We start from the raw sequence: 17,927 nt of genomic DNA, 5'->3' as shown, positions 1-17,927 counted from the left end.
AGTACTGAGCATAACAAGCGTTTCCAACCCCACTTACAAGTAAAACTAGCTAAAATGTGCCTGGCTGCTATTCACTGAAAAGCTCATTCTGCTTACATTTTTGGCATACGGTTGCTCCTGCCGGGTCAGCTGAGCAGCAAATTTCTATTTAACCACCTGCTATCATGAGAGACCTCAGAGCTGCATCTTTTGAGCCCAGTACTGAGCCTGAAAAGCATTTCCAACCCCACTTAAAAGTAAAACTAGCTAAAATGTGCCTGGCTGCTATTCACTGAAAAGCTCATTCTGTGTACATTTTTGGCATACATTTGCTCCTGCCGGGTCAGCTGAGCAGCGAATTTCTATTTAACCACCTGCTATCATGAGAGACCTCAAGGCTGCATGTTTTGAGCCCAGTACTGATCCTGAAAAGCGTTTCCAACCCCACTTACAAGTAAAACTAGCTAAAATGTGCCTGGCTGCTATTCACTGAAAAGCTCATTCTGTGTACATTTTTGGCATACGTTTGCTCCTGCTGGATCAGCCAAGCGGCAAATTTATACTTAACCACCTGCTATCAGGAGAGACCTCAGAGCTGCATCTTTTGAGCCCAGTACTGAGCCTGAAAAGCATTTCCAACCCCACTTAAAAGTAAAACTAGCTATAATGTGCCTGGCTGCTATTCACTGAAAAGCTCATTCTGCTTACATTTTTGGCATACGTTTGCTCCTGCCGGGTCAGCTGAGCAGCGAATTTCTATTTAACCACCTGCTATCATGAGAGACCTCAGGGCTGCATGTTTTGAGCCCAGTACTGATCCTGAAAATAGTTTCAAACCCCACTTACAAGTAAAACTAGCTAAAATGTGCCTGGCTGCTATTCACTGAAAAGCTCATTCTGCGTACATTTTTGGCATACGTTTGCTCCTACAGGGTCAGCTGATCAGCGAATTTCTATTTAACCACCTGCTATCATGAGAGACCTCAGGGCTGCATGTTTTGAGCCCAGTACTGATCCTGAAAAGAGTTTCCAACCCCACTTACAAGTAAAACTAGCTAAAATGTGCCTGGCTGCTATTCACTGAAAAGCTCATTCTGCTTACATTTTTGGCATACGTTTGCTCCTACAGGGTCAGCTGAGCAGCGAATTTCTATTTAACCACCTGCTATCATGAGAGACCTCAAGGCTGCATGTTTTGAGCCCAGTACTGAGCCTGAAAAGCGTTTCCAACTCCACTTACAAGTAAAACTAGCTAAAATTTGCCTGGCTGCTTTTCACTGAAAAGCTCATTCTGCGTACATTTTTGGCATACGTTTGCTCCTACAGGGTCAGCTGATCAGCGAATTTCTATTTAACCACCTGCTATCATGAGAGACCTCAAGGCTGCATGTTTTGAGCCCAGTACTGAGCCCGAAAAGCGTTTCCAACCCCACTTACAAGTAAAACTAGCTAAAATGTGCCTGGCTGCTCTTCACTGAAAATCTCATTCTGCGTACATTTTTGGCATACGTTTGCTCCTACAGGGTCAGCTGATCAGCGAATTTCTATTTAACCACCTGCTATCATGAGAGACCTCAGGGCTGCATGTTTTGAGCCCAGTACTGATCCTGAAAAGCGTTTCCTACTCCACTTACAAGTAAAACTAGCTAAAATTTGCCTGGCTGCTTTTCACTGAAAAGCACATTCTGCGTACATTTTTGGCATACGTTTGCTCCTACAGGGTCAGCTGATCAGCGAATTTCTATTTAACCACCTGCTATCATGAGAGACCTCAAGGCTGCATGTTTTGAGCCCAGTACTGATCCTGAAAAGCTTTTCCAACTCCACTTACAAGTAAAACTAGCTAAAATGTTCCTGGCTGCTCTTCACTGAAAAGCTCATTCTGCGTACATTTTTGGCATACATTTGCTCCTGCCGGGTCAACTGAGCAGTGAATTTCTATTTAACCACCTGCTATCATGAGAGACCTCAGGCCTGCATGTTTTGAGCCCAATACTGAGCATAAAAAGCGTTTCCAACCCCACTTACAAGTAAAACTAGCTAAAATGTGCCTGGCTGCTATTCACTGAAAAGCTCATTCTGCGTACATTTTTGGCATATGTTTGCTCCTGCCGGGTCAGCTGAGCAGCATATTTCTATTTAACCACCTGCTATCATGAGAGACCTCAGAGCTGCATCTTTTGAGCCCAGTACTGAGCCTGAAAAGCATTTCCAACCCCACTTAAAAGTAAAACTAGCTATAATGTGCCTGGCTGCTATTCACTGAAAAGCTCATTCTGCTTACATTTTTGGCATACATTTGCTCCTGCCGGGTCAGCTGAGCAGCGAATTTCTATTTAACCACCTGCTATCATGAGAGACCTCAAGGCTGCATGTTTTGAGCCCAGTACTGATCCTGAAAAGCGTTTCCAACCCCACTTACAAGTAAAACTAGCTAAAATGTGCCTGGCTGCTATTCACTGAAAAGCTCATTCTGTGTACATTTTTGGCATACGTTTGCTCCTGCTGGGTCAGCCAAGCGGCAAATTTATACTTAACCACCTGCTATCAGGAGAGACCTCAGAGCTGCATCTTTTGAGCCCAGTACTGAGCCTGAAAAGCATTTCCAACCCCACTTAAAAGTAAAACTAGCTATAATGTGCCTGGCTGCTATTCACTGAAAAGCTCATTCTGCTTACATTTTTGGCATACGTTTGCTCCTGCCGGGTCAGCTGAGCAGCGAATTTCTATTTAACCACCTGCTATCATGAGAGACCTCAGGGCTGCATGTTTTGAGCCCAGTACTGATCCTGAAAATAGTTTCAAACCCCACTTACAAGTAAAACTAGCTAAAATGTGCCTGGCTGCTATTCACTGAAAAGCTCATTCTGCGTACATTTTTGGCATACGTTTGCTCCTACAGGGTCAGCTGATCAGCGAATTTCTATTTAACCACCTGCTATCATGAGAGACCTCAGGGCTGCATGTTTTGAGCCCAGTACTGATCCTGAAAAGAGTTTCCAACCCCACTTACAAGTAAAACTAGCTAAAATGTGCCTGGCTGCTATTCACTGAAAAGCTCATTCTGCTTACATTTTTGGCATACGTTTGCTCCTACAGGGTCAGCTGAGCAGCGAATTTCTATTTAACCACCTGCTATCATGAGAGACCTCAAGGCTGCATGTTTTGAGCCCAGTACTGAGCCTGAAAAGCGTTTCCAACTCCACTTACAAGTAAAACTAGCTAAAATTTGCCTGGCTGCTTTTCACTGAAAAGCTTATTCTGCGTACATTTTTGGCATACGTTTGCTCCTACAGGGTCAGCTGATCAGCGAATTTCTATTTAACCACCTGCTATCATGAGAGACCTCAAGGCTGCATGTTTTGAGCCCAGTACTGAGCCCGAAAAGCGTTTCCAACCCCACTTACAAGTAAAACTAGCTAAAATGTGCCTGGCTGCTCTTCACTGAAAATCTCATTCTGCGTACATTTTTGGCATACGTTTGCTCCTACAGGGTCAGCTGATCAGCGAATTTCTATTTAACCACCTGCTATCATGAGAGACCTCAGGGCTGCATGTTTTGAGCCCAGTACTGATCCTGAAAAGAGTTTCCAACCCCACTTACAAGTAAAACTAGCTAAAATGTGCCTGGCTGCTATTCACTGAAAAGCTCATTCTGCTTACATTTTTGGCATACGTTTGCTCCTACAGGGTCAGCTGAGCAGCGAATTTCTATTTAACCACCTGCTATCATGAGAGACCTCAAGGCTGCATGTTTTGAGCCCAGTACTGAGCCCGAAAAGCGTTTCCAACCCCACTTACAAGTAAAACTAGCTAAAATGTGCCTGGCTGCTCTTCACTGAAAATCTCATTCTGCGTACATTTTTGGCATACGTTTGCTCCTACAGGGTCAGCTGATCAGCGAATTTCTATTTAACCACCTGCTATCATGAGAGACCTCAGGGCTGCATGTTTTGAGCCCAGTACTGATCCTGAAAAGAGTTTCCAACCCCACTTACAAGTAAAACTAGCTAAAATGTGCCTGGCTGCTATTCACTGAAAAGCTCATTCTGCTTACATTTTTGGCATACGTTTGCTCCTACAGGGTCAGCTGAGCAGCGAATTTCTATTTAACCACCTGCTATCATGAGAGACCTCAAGGCTGCATGTTTTGAGCCCAGTACTGAGCCTGAAAAGCGTTTCCAACTCCACTTACAAGTAAAACTAGCTAAAATTTGCCTGGCTGCTTTTCACTGAAAAGCTCATTCTGCGTACATTTTTGGCATACGTTTGCTCCTACAGGGTCAGCTGATCAGCGAATTTCTATTTAACCACCTGCTATCATGAGAGACCTCAAGGCTGCATGTTTTGAGCCCAGTACTGAGCCCGAAAAGCGTTTCCAACCCCACTTACAAGTAAAACTAGCTAAAATGTGCCTGGCTGCTCTTCACTGAAAATCTCATTCTGCGTACATTTTTGGCATACGTTTGCTCCTACAGGGTCAGCTGATCAGCGAATTTCTATTTAACCACCTGCTATCATGAGAGACCTCAGGGCTGCATGTTTTGAGCCCAGTACTGATCCTGAAAAGCGTTTCCTACTCCACTTACAAGTAAAACTAGCTAAAATTTGCCTGGCTGCTTTTCACTGAAAAGCACATTCTGCGTACATTTTTGGCATACGTTTGCTCCTACAGGGTCAGCTGATCAGCGAATTTCTATTTAACCACCTGCTATCATGAGAGACCTCAAGGCTGCATGTTTTGAGCCCAGTACTGATCCTGAAAAGCTTTTCCAACTCCACTTACAAGTAAAACTAGCTAAAATGTTCCTGGCTGCTCTTCACTGAAAAGCTCATTCTGCGTACATTTTTGGCATACATTTGCTCCTGCCGGGTCAACTGAGCAGTGAATTTCTATTTAACCACCTGCTATCATGAGAGACCTCAGGCCTGCATGTTTTGAGCCCAATACTGAGCATAAAAAGCGTTTCCAACCCCACTTACAAGTAAAACTAGCTAAAATGTGCCTGGCTGCTATTCACTGAAAAGCTCATTCTGCGTACATTTTTGGCATATGTTTGCTCCTGCCGGGTCAGCTGAGCAGCACATTTCTATTTAACCACCTGCTATCATGAGAGACCTCAGAGCTGCATCTTTTGAGCCCAGTACTGAGCCTGAAAAGCATTTCCAACCCCACTTACAAGTAAAACTAGCTAAAATGTGCCTGGCTGCTATTCACTGAAAAGCTCATTCTGTGTACATTTTTGGCATACGTTTGCTCCTGCTGGGTCAGCCAAGCGGCAAATTTATACTTAACCACCTGCTATCAGGAGAGACCTCAGAGCTGCATCTTTTGAGCCCAGTACTGAGCCTGAAAAGCATTTCCAACCCCACTTAAAAGTAAAACTAGCTATAATGTGCCTGGCTGCTATTCACTGAAAAGCTCATTCTGCTTACATTTTTGGCATACGTTTGCTCCTGCCGGGTCAGCTGAGCAGCGAATTTCTATTTAACCACCTGCTATCATGAGAGACCTCAGGGCTGCATGTTTTGAGCCCAGTACTGATCCTGAAAATAGTTTCAAACCCCACTTACAAGTAAAACTAGCTAAAATGTGCCTGGCTGCTATTCACTGAAAAGCTCATTCTGCGTACATTTTTGGCATACGTTTGCTCCTACAGGGTCAGCTGATCAGCGAATTTCTATTTAACCACCTGCTATCATGAGAGACCTCAGGGCTGCATGTTTTGAGCCCAGTACTGATCCTGAAAAGAGTTTCCAACCCCACTTACAAGTAAAACTAGCTAAAATGTGCCTGGCTGCTATTCACTGAAAAGCTCATTCTGCTTACATTTTTGGCATACGTTTGCTCCTACAGGGTCAGCTGAGCAGCGAATTTCTATTTAACCACCTGCTATCATGAGAGACCTCAAGGCTGCATGTTTTGAGCCCAGTACTGAGCCTGAAAAGCGTTTCCAACTCCACTTAGAAGTAAAACTAGCTAAAATTTGCCTGGCTGCTTTTCACTGAAAAGCTTATTCTGCGTACATTTTTGGCATACGTTTGCTCCTACAGGGTCAGCTGATCAGCGAATTTCTATTTAACCACCTGCTATCATGAGAGACCTCAAGGCTGCATGTTTTGAGCCCAGTACTGAGCCCGAAAAGCGTTTCCAACCCCACTTACAAGTAAAACTAGCTAAAATGTGCCTGGCTGCTCTTCACTGAAAATCTCATTCTGCGTACATTTTTGGCATACGTTTGCTCCTACAGGGTCAGCTGATCAGCGAATTTCTATTTAACCACCTGCTATCATGAGAGACCTCAGGGCTGCATGTTTTGAGCCCAGTACTGATCCTGAAAAGCGTTTCCAACTCCACTTACAAGTAAAACTAGCTAAAATTTGCCTGGCTGCTTTTCACTGAAAAGCTCATTCTGCGTACATTTTTGGCATACGTTTGCTCCAACAGGGTCAGCTGATCAGCGAATTTCTATTTAACCACCTGCTATCATGAGAGACCTCAAGGCTGCATGTTTTGAGCCCAGTACTGATCCTGAAAAGCTTTTCCAACTCCACTTACAAGTAAAACTAGCTAAAATGTTCCTGGCTGCTCTTCACTGAAAAGCTCATTCTGCGTACATTTTTGGCATACATTTGCTCCTGCCGGGTCAACTGAGCAGTGAATTTCTATTTAACCACCTGCTATCATGTGAGAGACCTCAGGCCTGCATGTTTTGAGCCCAATACTGAGCATAAAAAGCGTTTCCAACCCCACTTACAAGTAAAACTAGCTAAAATGTGCCTGGCTGCTATTCACTGAAAAGCTCATTCTGCGTACATTTTTGGCATATGTTTGCTCCTGCCGGGTCAGCTGAGCAGCACATTTCTATTTAACCATCTGCTATCATGAGAGACCTCAGAGCTGCATCTTTTGAGCCCAGTACTGAGCCTGAAAAGCATTTCCAACCCCACTTAAAAGTAAAACTAGCTATAATGTGCCTGGCTGCTATTCACTGAAAAGCTCATTCTGCTTACATTTTTGGCATACGTTTGCTCCTGTCGGGTCAGCTGAGCAGCGAATTTCTATTTAACCACCTGCTATCATGAGAGACCTCAAGGCTGCATGTTTTGAGCCCAGTACTGAGCCCGAAAAGCGTTTCCAACCCCACTTACAAGTAAAACTAGCTAAAATGTGCCTGGCTGCTCTTCACTGAAAATCTCATTCTGCGTACATTTTTGGCATACGTTTGCTCCTACAGGGTCAGCTGATCAGCGAATTTCTATTTAACCACCTGCTATCATGAGAGACCTCAGGGCTGCATGTTTTGAGCCCAGTACTGATCCTGAAAAGAGTTTCAAACCCCACTTACAAGTAAAACTATCTAAAATGTGCCTGGCTGCTATTCACTGAAAAGCTCATTCTGCTTACATTTTTAGCATACGTTTGCTCCTACAGGGTCAGCTGAGCAGCGAATTTCTATTTAACCACCTGCTATCATGAGAGACCTCAAGGCTGCATGTTTTGAGCCCAGTACTGAGCCTGAAAAGCGTTTCCAACTCCACTTACAAGTAAAACTAGCTAAAATTTGCCTGGCTGCTCTTCACTGAAAAGCTCATTCTGCGTACATTTTTGGCATACGTTTGCTCCTACAGGGTCAGCTGATCAGCGAATTTCTATTTAACCACCTGCTATCATGAGAGACCTCAAGGCTGCATGTTTTGAGCCCAGTACTGATCCTGAAAAGAGTTTCAAACCCCACTTACAAGTAAAACTATCTAAAATGTGCCTGGCTGCTATTCACTGAAAAGCTCATTCTGCTTACATTTTTAGCATACGTTTGCTCCTACAGGGTCAGCTGAGCAGCGAATTTCTATTTAACCACCTGCTATCATGAGAGACGTCAAGGCTGCATGTTTTGAGCCCAGTACTGAGCCTGAAAAGCGTTTCCAACTCCACTTACAAGTAAAACTAGCTAAAATTTGCCTGGCTGCTCTTCACTGAAAAGCTCATTCTGCGTACATTTTTGGCATACGTTTGCTCCTACAGGGTCAGTTGATCAGCGAATTTCTATTTAACCACCTGCTATCATGAGAGACCTCAAGGCTGCATGTTTTGAGCCCAGTACTGAGCCCGAAAAGCGTTTCCAACCCCACTTACAAGTAAAACTAGCTAAAATGTGCCTGGCTGCTCTTCACTGAAAATCTCATTCTGCGTACATTTTTGGCATACGTTTGCTCCTAAAGGGTCAGCTGATCAGCGAATTTCTATTTAACCACCTGCTATCATGAGAGACCTCAAGAAGCATGTTTTGAGCCCAGTACTGAGCCCGAAAAGCGTTTCCAACCCCACTTACAAGTAAAACTAGCTAAAATGTGCCTGGCTGCTTTTCACTGAAAAGCTCATTCTGCTTACATTTTTGGCATACGGTTGCTCCTATAGGGTCAGCTGAGCAGCGAATTTCTATTTAACCACCTGCTATCATGAGAGACCTCAGGGCTGCATGTTTTGAGCCCAGTACTGATCCTGAAAAGCGTTTCCAACCCCACTTACAAGTAAAACTAGCTAAATTGTGCCTGGCTGCTATTCACTGAAAAGCTCATTCTGCTTACATTTTTGGCATACGGTTGCTCCTACAGGGTCAGCTGAGCATCGAATTTCTATTTAACCACCTGCTATCATGAGAGACCTCAGGGCTGCATGTTTTGAGCGCAGTACTGATCCTGAAAAGAGTTTCAAACCCCACTTACAAGTAAAACTAGCTAAAATGTGCCTGGCTGCTTTTCACTGAAAAGCTCATTCTGCGTACATTTTTGGCATACATTTGCTCCTGCCGGGTCAGCTGAGCAGCGAATTTCTATTTAACCACCTGCTATCATGAGAGACCTCAGGGCTGCATGTTTTGAGCAAAGTACTGATCCTGAAAAGCGTTTCCAAATCCACTTACAAGTAAAACTAGCTAAAATGTGCGTGGCTGCTCTTCACTAAAAAGATCATTCTGCGTACATTTTTGGCATACGTTTGCTCCTGCCGGGTCAGCTGAGCAGCGAATTTCTATTTAACCACCTGCTATCATGAGAGACCTCAGGGCTGCATGTTTTGAGCCCAGTACTGATCCTGAAAAGCGTTTCCAACCCCACTTACAAGTAAAACTAGCTAAAATGTGCCTGGCTGTTATTCACTGAAAAGCTCATTCTGTGTACATTTTTGGCATACGTTTGCTCCTGCTGGGTCAGCCAAGTGGCAAATTCATACTTAACCACATGCTATCAGGAGAGACCTCAGAGCTGCATCTTTTGAGCCCGGTACTGAGCCTGAAAAGCATTTCCAACCCCACTTAAAAGTAAAACTAGCTATAATGTGCCTGGCTGCTATTCACTGAAAAGCTCATTCTGCTTACATTTTTGGCATACGTTTGCTCCTGCCGGGTCAGCTGAGCAGCGAATTTCTATTTAACCACCTGCTATCATGAGAGACCTCAGGGCTGCATGTTTTGAGCCCAGTACTGATCCTGAAAATAGTTTCAAACCCCACTTACAAGTAAAACTAGCTAAAATGTGCCTGGCTGCTATTCACTGAAAAGCTCATTCTGCTTACATTTTTGGCATACGTTTGCTCCTACAGGATCAGCTGAGCAGCGAATTTCTATTTAACCACCTGCTATCATGAGAGACCGCAGGGCTGCATGTTTTGAGCCCAGTACTGAGCCTGAAAAGCGTTTCCAACCCCACTTACAAGTAAAACTAGCTAAAATGTGCCTGGCTACTTTTCACTGAAAAGCTCATTCTGCGTACATTTTTGGCATACATTTGCTCCTGCCGGGTCAGCTGAGCAGCAAATTTCTATTTAACCACCTGCTATCATGAGAGACCTCAGGCCTGCATGTTTTGAGCCCAGTACTGAGCATAACAAGCGTTTCCAACCCCACTTACAAGTAAAACTAGCTAAAATGTGCCTGGCTGCTATTCACTGAAAAGCTCATTCTGCTTACATTTTTGGCATACGGTTGCTCCTGCCGGGTCAGCTGAGCAGCAAATTTCTATTTAACCACCTGCTATCATGAGAGACCTCAGAGCTGCATCTTTTGAGCCCAGTACTGAGCCTGAAAAGCATTTCCAACCCCACTTAAAAGTAAAACTAGCTAAAATGTGCCTGGCTGCTATTCACTGAAAAGCTCATTCTGTGTACATTTTTGGCATACATTTGCTCCTGCCGGGTCAGCTGAGCAGCGAATTTCTATTTAACCACCTGCTATCATGAGAGACCTCAAGGCTGCATGTTTTGAGCCCAGTACTGATCCTGAAAAGCATTTCCAACCCCACTTAAAAGTAAAACTAGCTATAATGTGCCTGGCTGCTATTCACTGAAAAGCTCATTCTGCTTACATTTTTGGCATACGTTTGCTCCTGCCGGGTCAGCTGAGCAGCGAATTTCTATTTAACCACCTGCTATCATGAGAGACCTCAAGGCTGCATGTTTTGAGCCCAGTACTGATCCTGAAAAGCGTTTCCAACTCCACTTACAAGTAAAACTAGCTAAAATTTGCCTGGCTGCTCTTCACTGAAAAGCTCATTCTGCGTACATTTTTGGCATACGTTTGCTCCTACAGGGTCAGCTGATCAGCGAATTTCTATTTAACCACCTGCTATCATGAGAGACCTCAAGGCTGCATGTTTTGAGCCCAGTACTGATCCTGAAAAGAGTTTCAAACCCCACTTACAAGTAAAACTAGCTAAAATGTGCCTGGCTGCTATTCACTGAAAAGCTCATTCTGCGTACATTTTTGGCATACGTTTGCTCCTACAGGGTCAGCTGATCAGCGAATTTCTATTTAACCACCTGCTATCATGAGAGACCTCAAGGCTGCATGTTTTGAGCCCAGTACTGAGCCTGAAAAGCGTTTCAAACCCCACTTACAAGTAAAACTAGCTAAAATGTGCCTGGCTGCTATTCACTGAAAAGCTCATTCTGCTTACATTTTTGGCATACGTTTGCTCCTACAGGGTCAGCTGAGCAGCGAATTTCTATTTAACCACCTGCTATCATGAGAGACCTCAAGGCTGCATGTTTTGAGCCCAGTACTGAGCCTGAAAAGCGTTTCCAACTCCACTTACAAGTAAAACTAGCTAAAATTTGCCTGGCTGCTTTTCACTGAAAAGCTCATTCTGCGTACATTTTTGGCATACGTTTGCTCCTACAGGGTCAGCTGATCAGCGAATTTCTATTTAACCACCTGCTATCATGAGAGACCTCAAGGCTGCATGTTTTGAGCCCAGTACTGAGCCCGAAAAGCGTTTCCAACCCCACTTACAAGTAAAACTAGCTAAAATGTGCCTGGCTGCTCTTCACTGAAAATCTCATTCTGCGTACATTTTTGGCATACGTTTGCTCCTTCAGGGTCAGCTGATCAGCGAATTTCTATTTAACCAACTGCTATCATGAGAGACCTCAGGGCTGCATGTTTTGAGCCCAGTACTGATCCTGAAAAGCGTTTCCTACTCCACTTACAAGTAAAACTAGCTAAAATTTGTCTGGCTGCTTTTCACTGAAAAGCACATTCTGCGTACATTTTTGGCATACGTTTGCTCCTACAGGGTCAGCTGATCAGTGAATTTCTATTTAACCACCTGCTATCATGAGAGACCTCAAGGCTGCATGTTTTGAGCCCAGTACTGATCCTGAAAAGCTTTTCCAACTCCACTTACAAGTAAAACTAGCTAAAATGTTCCTGGCTGCTCTTCACTGAAAAGCTCATTCTGCGTACATTTTTGGCATACATTTGCTCCTGCCGGGTCAACTGAGCAGTGAATTTCTATTTAACCACCTGCTATCATGAGAGACCTCAGGCCTGCATGTTTTGAGCCCAATACTGAGCATAAAAAGTGTTTCCAACCCCACTTACAAGTAAAACTAGCTAAAATGTGCCTGGCTGCTATTCACTGAAAAGCTCATTCTGCGTACATTTTTGGCATATGTTTGCTCCTGCCGGGTCAGCTGAGCAGCACATTTCTATTTAACCACCTGCTATCATGAGAGACCTCAGAGCTGCATCTTTTGAGCCCAGTACTGAGCCTGAAAAGCATTTCCAACCCCACTTAAAAGTAAAACTAGCTATAATGTGCCTGGCTGCTATTCACTGAAAAGCTCATTCTGCTTACATTTTTGGCATACATTTGCTCCTGCCGGGTCAGCTGAGCAGCAAATTTCTATTTAACCACCTGCTATCATGAGAGACCTCAAGGCTGCATGTTTTGAGCCCAGTACTGATCCTGAAAAGCGTTTCCAACCCCACTTACAAGTAAAACTAGCTAAAATGTGCCTGGCTGCTATTCACTGAAAAGCTCATTCTGTGTACATTTTTGGCATACGTTTGCTCCTGCTGGGTCAGCCAAGCGGCAAATTTATACTTAACCACCTGCTATCAGGAGAGACCTCAGAGCTGCATCTTTTGAGCCCAGTACTGAGCCTGAAAAGCATTTCCAACCCCACTTAAAAGTAAAACTAGCTATAATGTGCCTGGCTGCTATTCACTGAAAAGCTCATTCTGCTTACATTTTTGGCATACGTTTGCTCCTGCCGGGTCAGCTGAGCAGCGAATTTCTATTTAACCACCTGCTATCATGAGAGACCTCAGGGCTGCATGTTTTGAGCCCAGTACTGATCCTGAAAAGCGTTTCCAACCCCACTTACAAGTAAAACTAGCTAAAATGTGCCTGGCTGTTATTCACTGAAAAGCTCATTCTGTGTACATTTTTGGCATACGTTTGCTCCTGCTGGGTCAGCCAAGTGGCAAATTCATACTTAACCACATGCTATCAGGAGAGACCTCAGAGCTGCATCTTTTGAGCCCGGTACTGAGCCTGAAAAGCATTTCCAACCCCACTTAAAAGTAAAACTAGCTATAATGTGCCTGGCTGCTATTCACTGAAAAGCTCATTCTGCTTACATTTTTGGCATACGTTTGCTCCTGCCGGGTCAGCTGAGCAGCGAATTTCTATTTAACCACCTGCTATCATGAGAGACCTCAGGGCTGCATGTTTTGAGCCCAGTACTGATCCTGAAAATAGTTTCAAACCCCACTTACAAGTAAAACTAGCTAAAATGTGCCTGGCTGCTATTCACTGAAAAGCTCATTCTGCTTACATTTTTGGCATACGTTTGCTCCTACAGGATCAGCTGAGCAGCAAATTTCTATTTAACCACCTGCTATCATGAGAGACCGCAGGGCTGCATGTTTTGAGCCCAGTACTGAGCCTGAAAAGCGTTTCCAACCCCACTTACAAGTAAAACTAGCTAAAATGTGCCTGGCTACTTTTCACTGAAAAGCTCATTCTGCGTACATTTTTGGCATACATTTGCTCCTGCCGGGTCAGCTGAGCAGCAAATTTCTATTTAACCACCTGCTATCATGAGAGACCTCAGGCCTGCATGTTTTGAGCCCAGTACTGAGCATAACAAGCGTTTCCAACCCCACTTACAAGTAAAACTAGCTAAAATGTGCCTGGCTGCTATTCACTGAAAAGCTCATTCTGCTTACATTTTTGGCATACGGTTGCTCCTGCCGGGTCAGCTGAGCAGCAAATTTCTATTTAACCACCTGCTATCATGAGAGACCTCAGAGCTGCATCTTTTGAGCCCAGTACTGAGCCTGAAAAGCATTTCCAACCCCACTTAAAAGTAAAACTAGCTAAAATGTGCCTGGCTGCTATTCACTGAAAAGCTCATTCTGTGTACATTTTTGGCATACATTTGCTCCTGCCGGGTCAGCTGAGCAGCGAATTTCTATTTAACCACCTGCTATCATGAGAGACCTCAAGGCTGCATGTTTTGAGCCCAGTACTGATCCTGAAAAGCATTTCCAACCCCACTTAAAAGTAAAACTAGCTATAATGTGCCTGGCTGCTATTCACTGAAAAGCTCATTCTGCTTACATTTTTGGCATACGTTTGCTCCTGCCGGGTCAGCTGAGCAGCGAATTTCTATTTAACCACCTGCTATCATGAGAGACCTCAAGGCTGCATGTTTTGAGCCCAGTACTGATCCTGAAAAGCGTTTCCAACTCCACTTACAAGTAAAACTAGCTAAAATTTGCCTGGCTGCTCTTCACTGAAAAGCTCATTCTGCGTACATTTTTGGCATACGTTTGCTCCTACAGGGTCAGCTGATCAGCGAATTTCTATTTAACCACCTGCTATCATGAGAGACCTCACGGCTGCATGTTTTGAGCCCAGTACTGATCCTGAAAAGAGTTTCAAACCCCACTTACAAGTAAAACTAGCTAAAATGTGCCTGGCTGCTATTCACTGAAAAGCTCATTCTGCGTACATTTTTGGCATACGTTTGCTCCTACAGGGTCAGCTGATCAGCGAATTTCTATTTAACCACCTGCTATCATGAGAGACCTCAAGGCTGCATGTTTTGAGCCCAGTACTGAGCCTGAAAAGCGTTTCAAACCCCACTTACAAGTAAAACTAGCTAAAATGTGCCTGGCTGCTATTCACTGAAAAGCTCATTCTGCTTACATTTTTGGCATACGTTTGCTCCTACAGGGTCAGCTGAGCAGCGAATTTCTATTTAACCACCTGCTATCATGAGAGACCTCAAGGCTGCATGTTTTGAGCCCAGTACTGAGCCTGAAAAGCGTTTCCAACTCCACTTACAAGTAAAACTAGCTAAAATTTGCCTGGCTGCTTTTCACTGAAAAGCTCATTCTGCGTACATTTTTGGCATACGTTTGCTCCTACAGGGTCAGCTGATCAGCGAATTTCTATTTAACCACCTGCTATCATGAGAGACCTCAAGGCTGCATGTTTTGAGCCCAGTACTGAGCCCGAAAAGCGTTTCCAACCCCACTTACAAGTAAAACTAGCTAAAATGTGCCTGGCTGCTCTTCACTGAAAATCTCATTCTGCGTACATTTTTGGCATACGTTTGCTCCTTCAGGGTCAGCTGATCAGCGAATTTCTATTTAACCAACTGCTATCATGAGAGACCTCAGGGCTGCATGTTTTGAGCCCAGTACTGATCCTGAAAAGCGTTTCCTACTCCACTTACAAGTAAAACTAGCTAAAATTTGTCTGGCTGCTTTTCACTGAAAAGCACATTCTGCGTACATTTTTGGCATACGTTTGCTCCTACAGGGTCAGCTGATCAGTGAATTTCTATTTAACCACCTGCTATCATGAGAGACCTCAAGGCTGCATGTTTTGAGCCCAGTACTGATCCTGAAAAGCTTTTCCAACTCCACTTACAAGTAAAACTAGCTAAAATGTTCCTGGCTGCTCTTCACTGAAAAGCTCATTCTGCGTACATTTTTGGCATACATTTGCTCCTGCCGGGTCAACTGAGCAGTGAATTTCTATTTAACCACCTGCTATCATGAGAGACCTCAGGCCTGCATGTTTTGAGCCCAATACTGAGCATAAAAAGTGTTTCCAACCCCACTTACAAGTAAAACTAGCTAAAATGTGCCTGGCTGCTATTCACTGAAAAGCTCATTCTGCGTACATTTTTGGCATATGTTTGCTCCTGCCGGGTCAGCTGAGCAGCACATTTCTATTTAACCACCTGCTATCATGAGAGACCTCAGAGCTGCATCTTTTGAGCCCAGTACTGAGCCTGAAAAGCATTTCCAACCCCACTTAAAAGTAAAACTAGCTATAATGTGCCTGGCTGCTATTCACTGAAAAGCTCATTCTGCTTACATTTTTGGCATACATTTGCTCCTGCCGGGTCAGCTGAGCAGCAAATTTCTATTTAACCACCTGCTATCATGAGAGACCTCAAGGCTGCATGTTTTGAGCCCAGTACTGATCCTGAAAAGCGTTTCCAACCCCACTTACAAGTAAAACTAGCTAAAATGTGCCTGGCTGCTATTCACTGAAAAGCTCATTCTGTGTACATTTTTGGCATACGTTTGCTCCTGCTGGGTCAGCCAAGCGGCAAATTTATACTTAACCACCTGCTATCAGGAGAGACCTCAGAGCTGCATCTTTTGAGCCCAGTACTGAGCCTGAAAAGCATTTCCAACCCCACTTAAAAGTAAAACTAGCTATAATGTGCCTGGCTGCTATTCACTGAAAAGCTCATTCTGCTTACATTTTTGGCATACGTTTGCTCCTGCCGGGTCAGCTGAGCAGCGAATTTCTATTTAACCACCTGCTATCATGAGAGACCTCAGGGCTGCATGTTTTGAGCCCAGTACTGATCCTGAAAATAGTTTCAAACCCCACTTACAAGTAAAACTAGCTAAAATGTGCCTGGCTGCTATTCACTGAAAAGCTCATTCTGCGTACATTTTTGGCATACGTTTGCTCCTACAGGGTCAGCTGATCAGCGAATTTCTATTTAACCACCTGCTATCATGAGAGACCTCAGGGCTGCATGTTTTGAGCCCAGTACTGATCCTGAAAAGAGTTTCCAACCCCACTTACAAGTAAAACTAGCTAAAATGTGCCTGGCTGCTATTCACTGAAAAGCTCATTCTGCTTACATTTTTGGCATACGTTTGCTCCTACAGGGTCAGCTGAGCAGCGAATTTCTATTTAACCACCTGCTATCATGAGAGACCTCAAGGCTGCATGTTTTGAGCCCAGTACTGAGCCTGAAAAGCGTTTCCAACTCCACTTACAAGTAAAACTAGCTAAAATTTGCCTGGCTGCTTTTCACTGAAAAGCTTATTCTGCGTACATTTTTGGCATACGTTTGCTCCTACAGGGTCAGCTGATCAGCGAATTTCTATTTAACCACCTGCTATCATGAGAGACCTCAAGGCTGCATGTTTTGAGCCCAGTACTGAGCCCGAAAAGCGTTTCCAACCCCACTTACAAGTAAAACTAGCTAAAATGTGCCTGGCTGCTCTTCACTGAAAATCTCATTCTGCGTACATTTTTGGCATACGTTTGCTCCTACAGGGTCAGCTGATCAGCGAATTTCTATTTAACCACCTGCTATCATGAGAGACCTCAGGGCTGCATGTTTTGAGCCCAGTACTGATCCTGAAAAGCGTTTCCAACTCCACTTACAAGTAAAACTAGCTAAAATTTGCCTGGCTGCTTTTCACTGAAAAGCTCATTCTGCGTACATTTTTGGCATACGTTTGCTCCTACAGGGTCAGCTGATCAGCGAATTTCTATTTAACCACCTGCTATCATGAGAGACCTCAAGGCTGCATGTTTTGAGCCCAGTACTGATCCTGAAAAGCTTTTCCAACTCCACTTACAAGTAAAACTAGCTGAAATGTTCCTGGCTGCTCTTCACTGAAAAGCTCATTCTGCGTACATTTTTGGCATACATTTGCTCCTGCCGGGTCAACTGAGCAGTGAATTTCTATTTAACCACCTGCTATCATGTGAGAGACCTCAGGCCTGCATGTTTTGAGCCCAATACTGAGCATAAAAAGCGTTTCCAACCCCACTTACAAGTAAAACTAGCTAAAATGTGCCTGGCTGCTATTCACTGAAAAGCTCATTCTGCGTACATTTTTGGCATATGTTTGCTCCTGCCGGGTCAGCTGAGCAGCACATTTCTATTTAACCACCTGCTATCATGAGAGACCTCAGAGCTGCATCTTTTGAGCCCAGTACTGAGCCTGAAAAGCATTTCCAACCCCACTTAAAAGTAAAACTAGCTATAATGTGCCTGGCTGCTATTCACTGAAAAGCTCATTCTGCTTACATTTTTGGCATACGTTTGCTCCTGTCGGGTCAGCTGAGCAGCGAATTTCTATTTAACCACCTGCTATCATGAGAGACCTCAAGGCTGCATGTTTTGAGCCCAGTACTGAGCCCGAAAAGCGTTTCCAACCCCACTTACAAGTAAAACTAGCTAAAATGTGCCTGGCTGCTCTTCACTGAAAATCTCATTCTGCGTACATTTTTGGCATACGTTTGCTCCTACAGGGTCAGCTGATCAGCGAATTTCTATTTAACCACCTGCTATCATGAGAGACCTCAGGGCTGCATGTTTTGAG

The sequence above is a fragment of the Lissotriton vulgaris genome, chromosome 7 (assembly GCF_964263255.1).
Source record: "Lissotriton vulgaris chromosome 7, aLisVul1.2, whole genome shotgun sequence".
NCBI classification, from domain to species: domain Eukaryota; kingdom Metazoa; phylum Chordata; class Amphibia; order Caudata; family Salamandridae; genus Lissotriton; species Lissotriton vulgaris.
Note: the sequence above shows the minus strand (reverse complement) of the source record.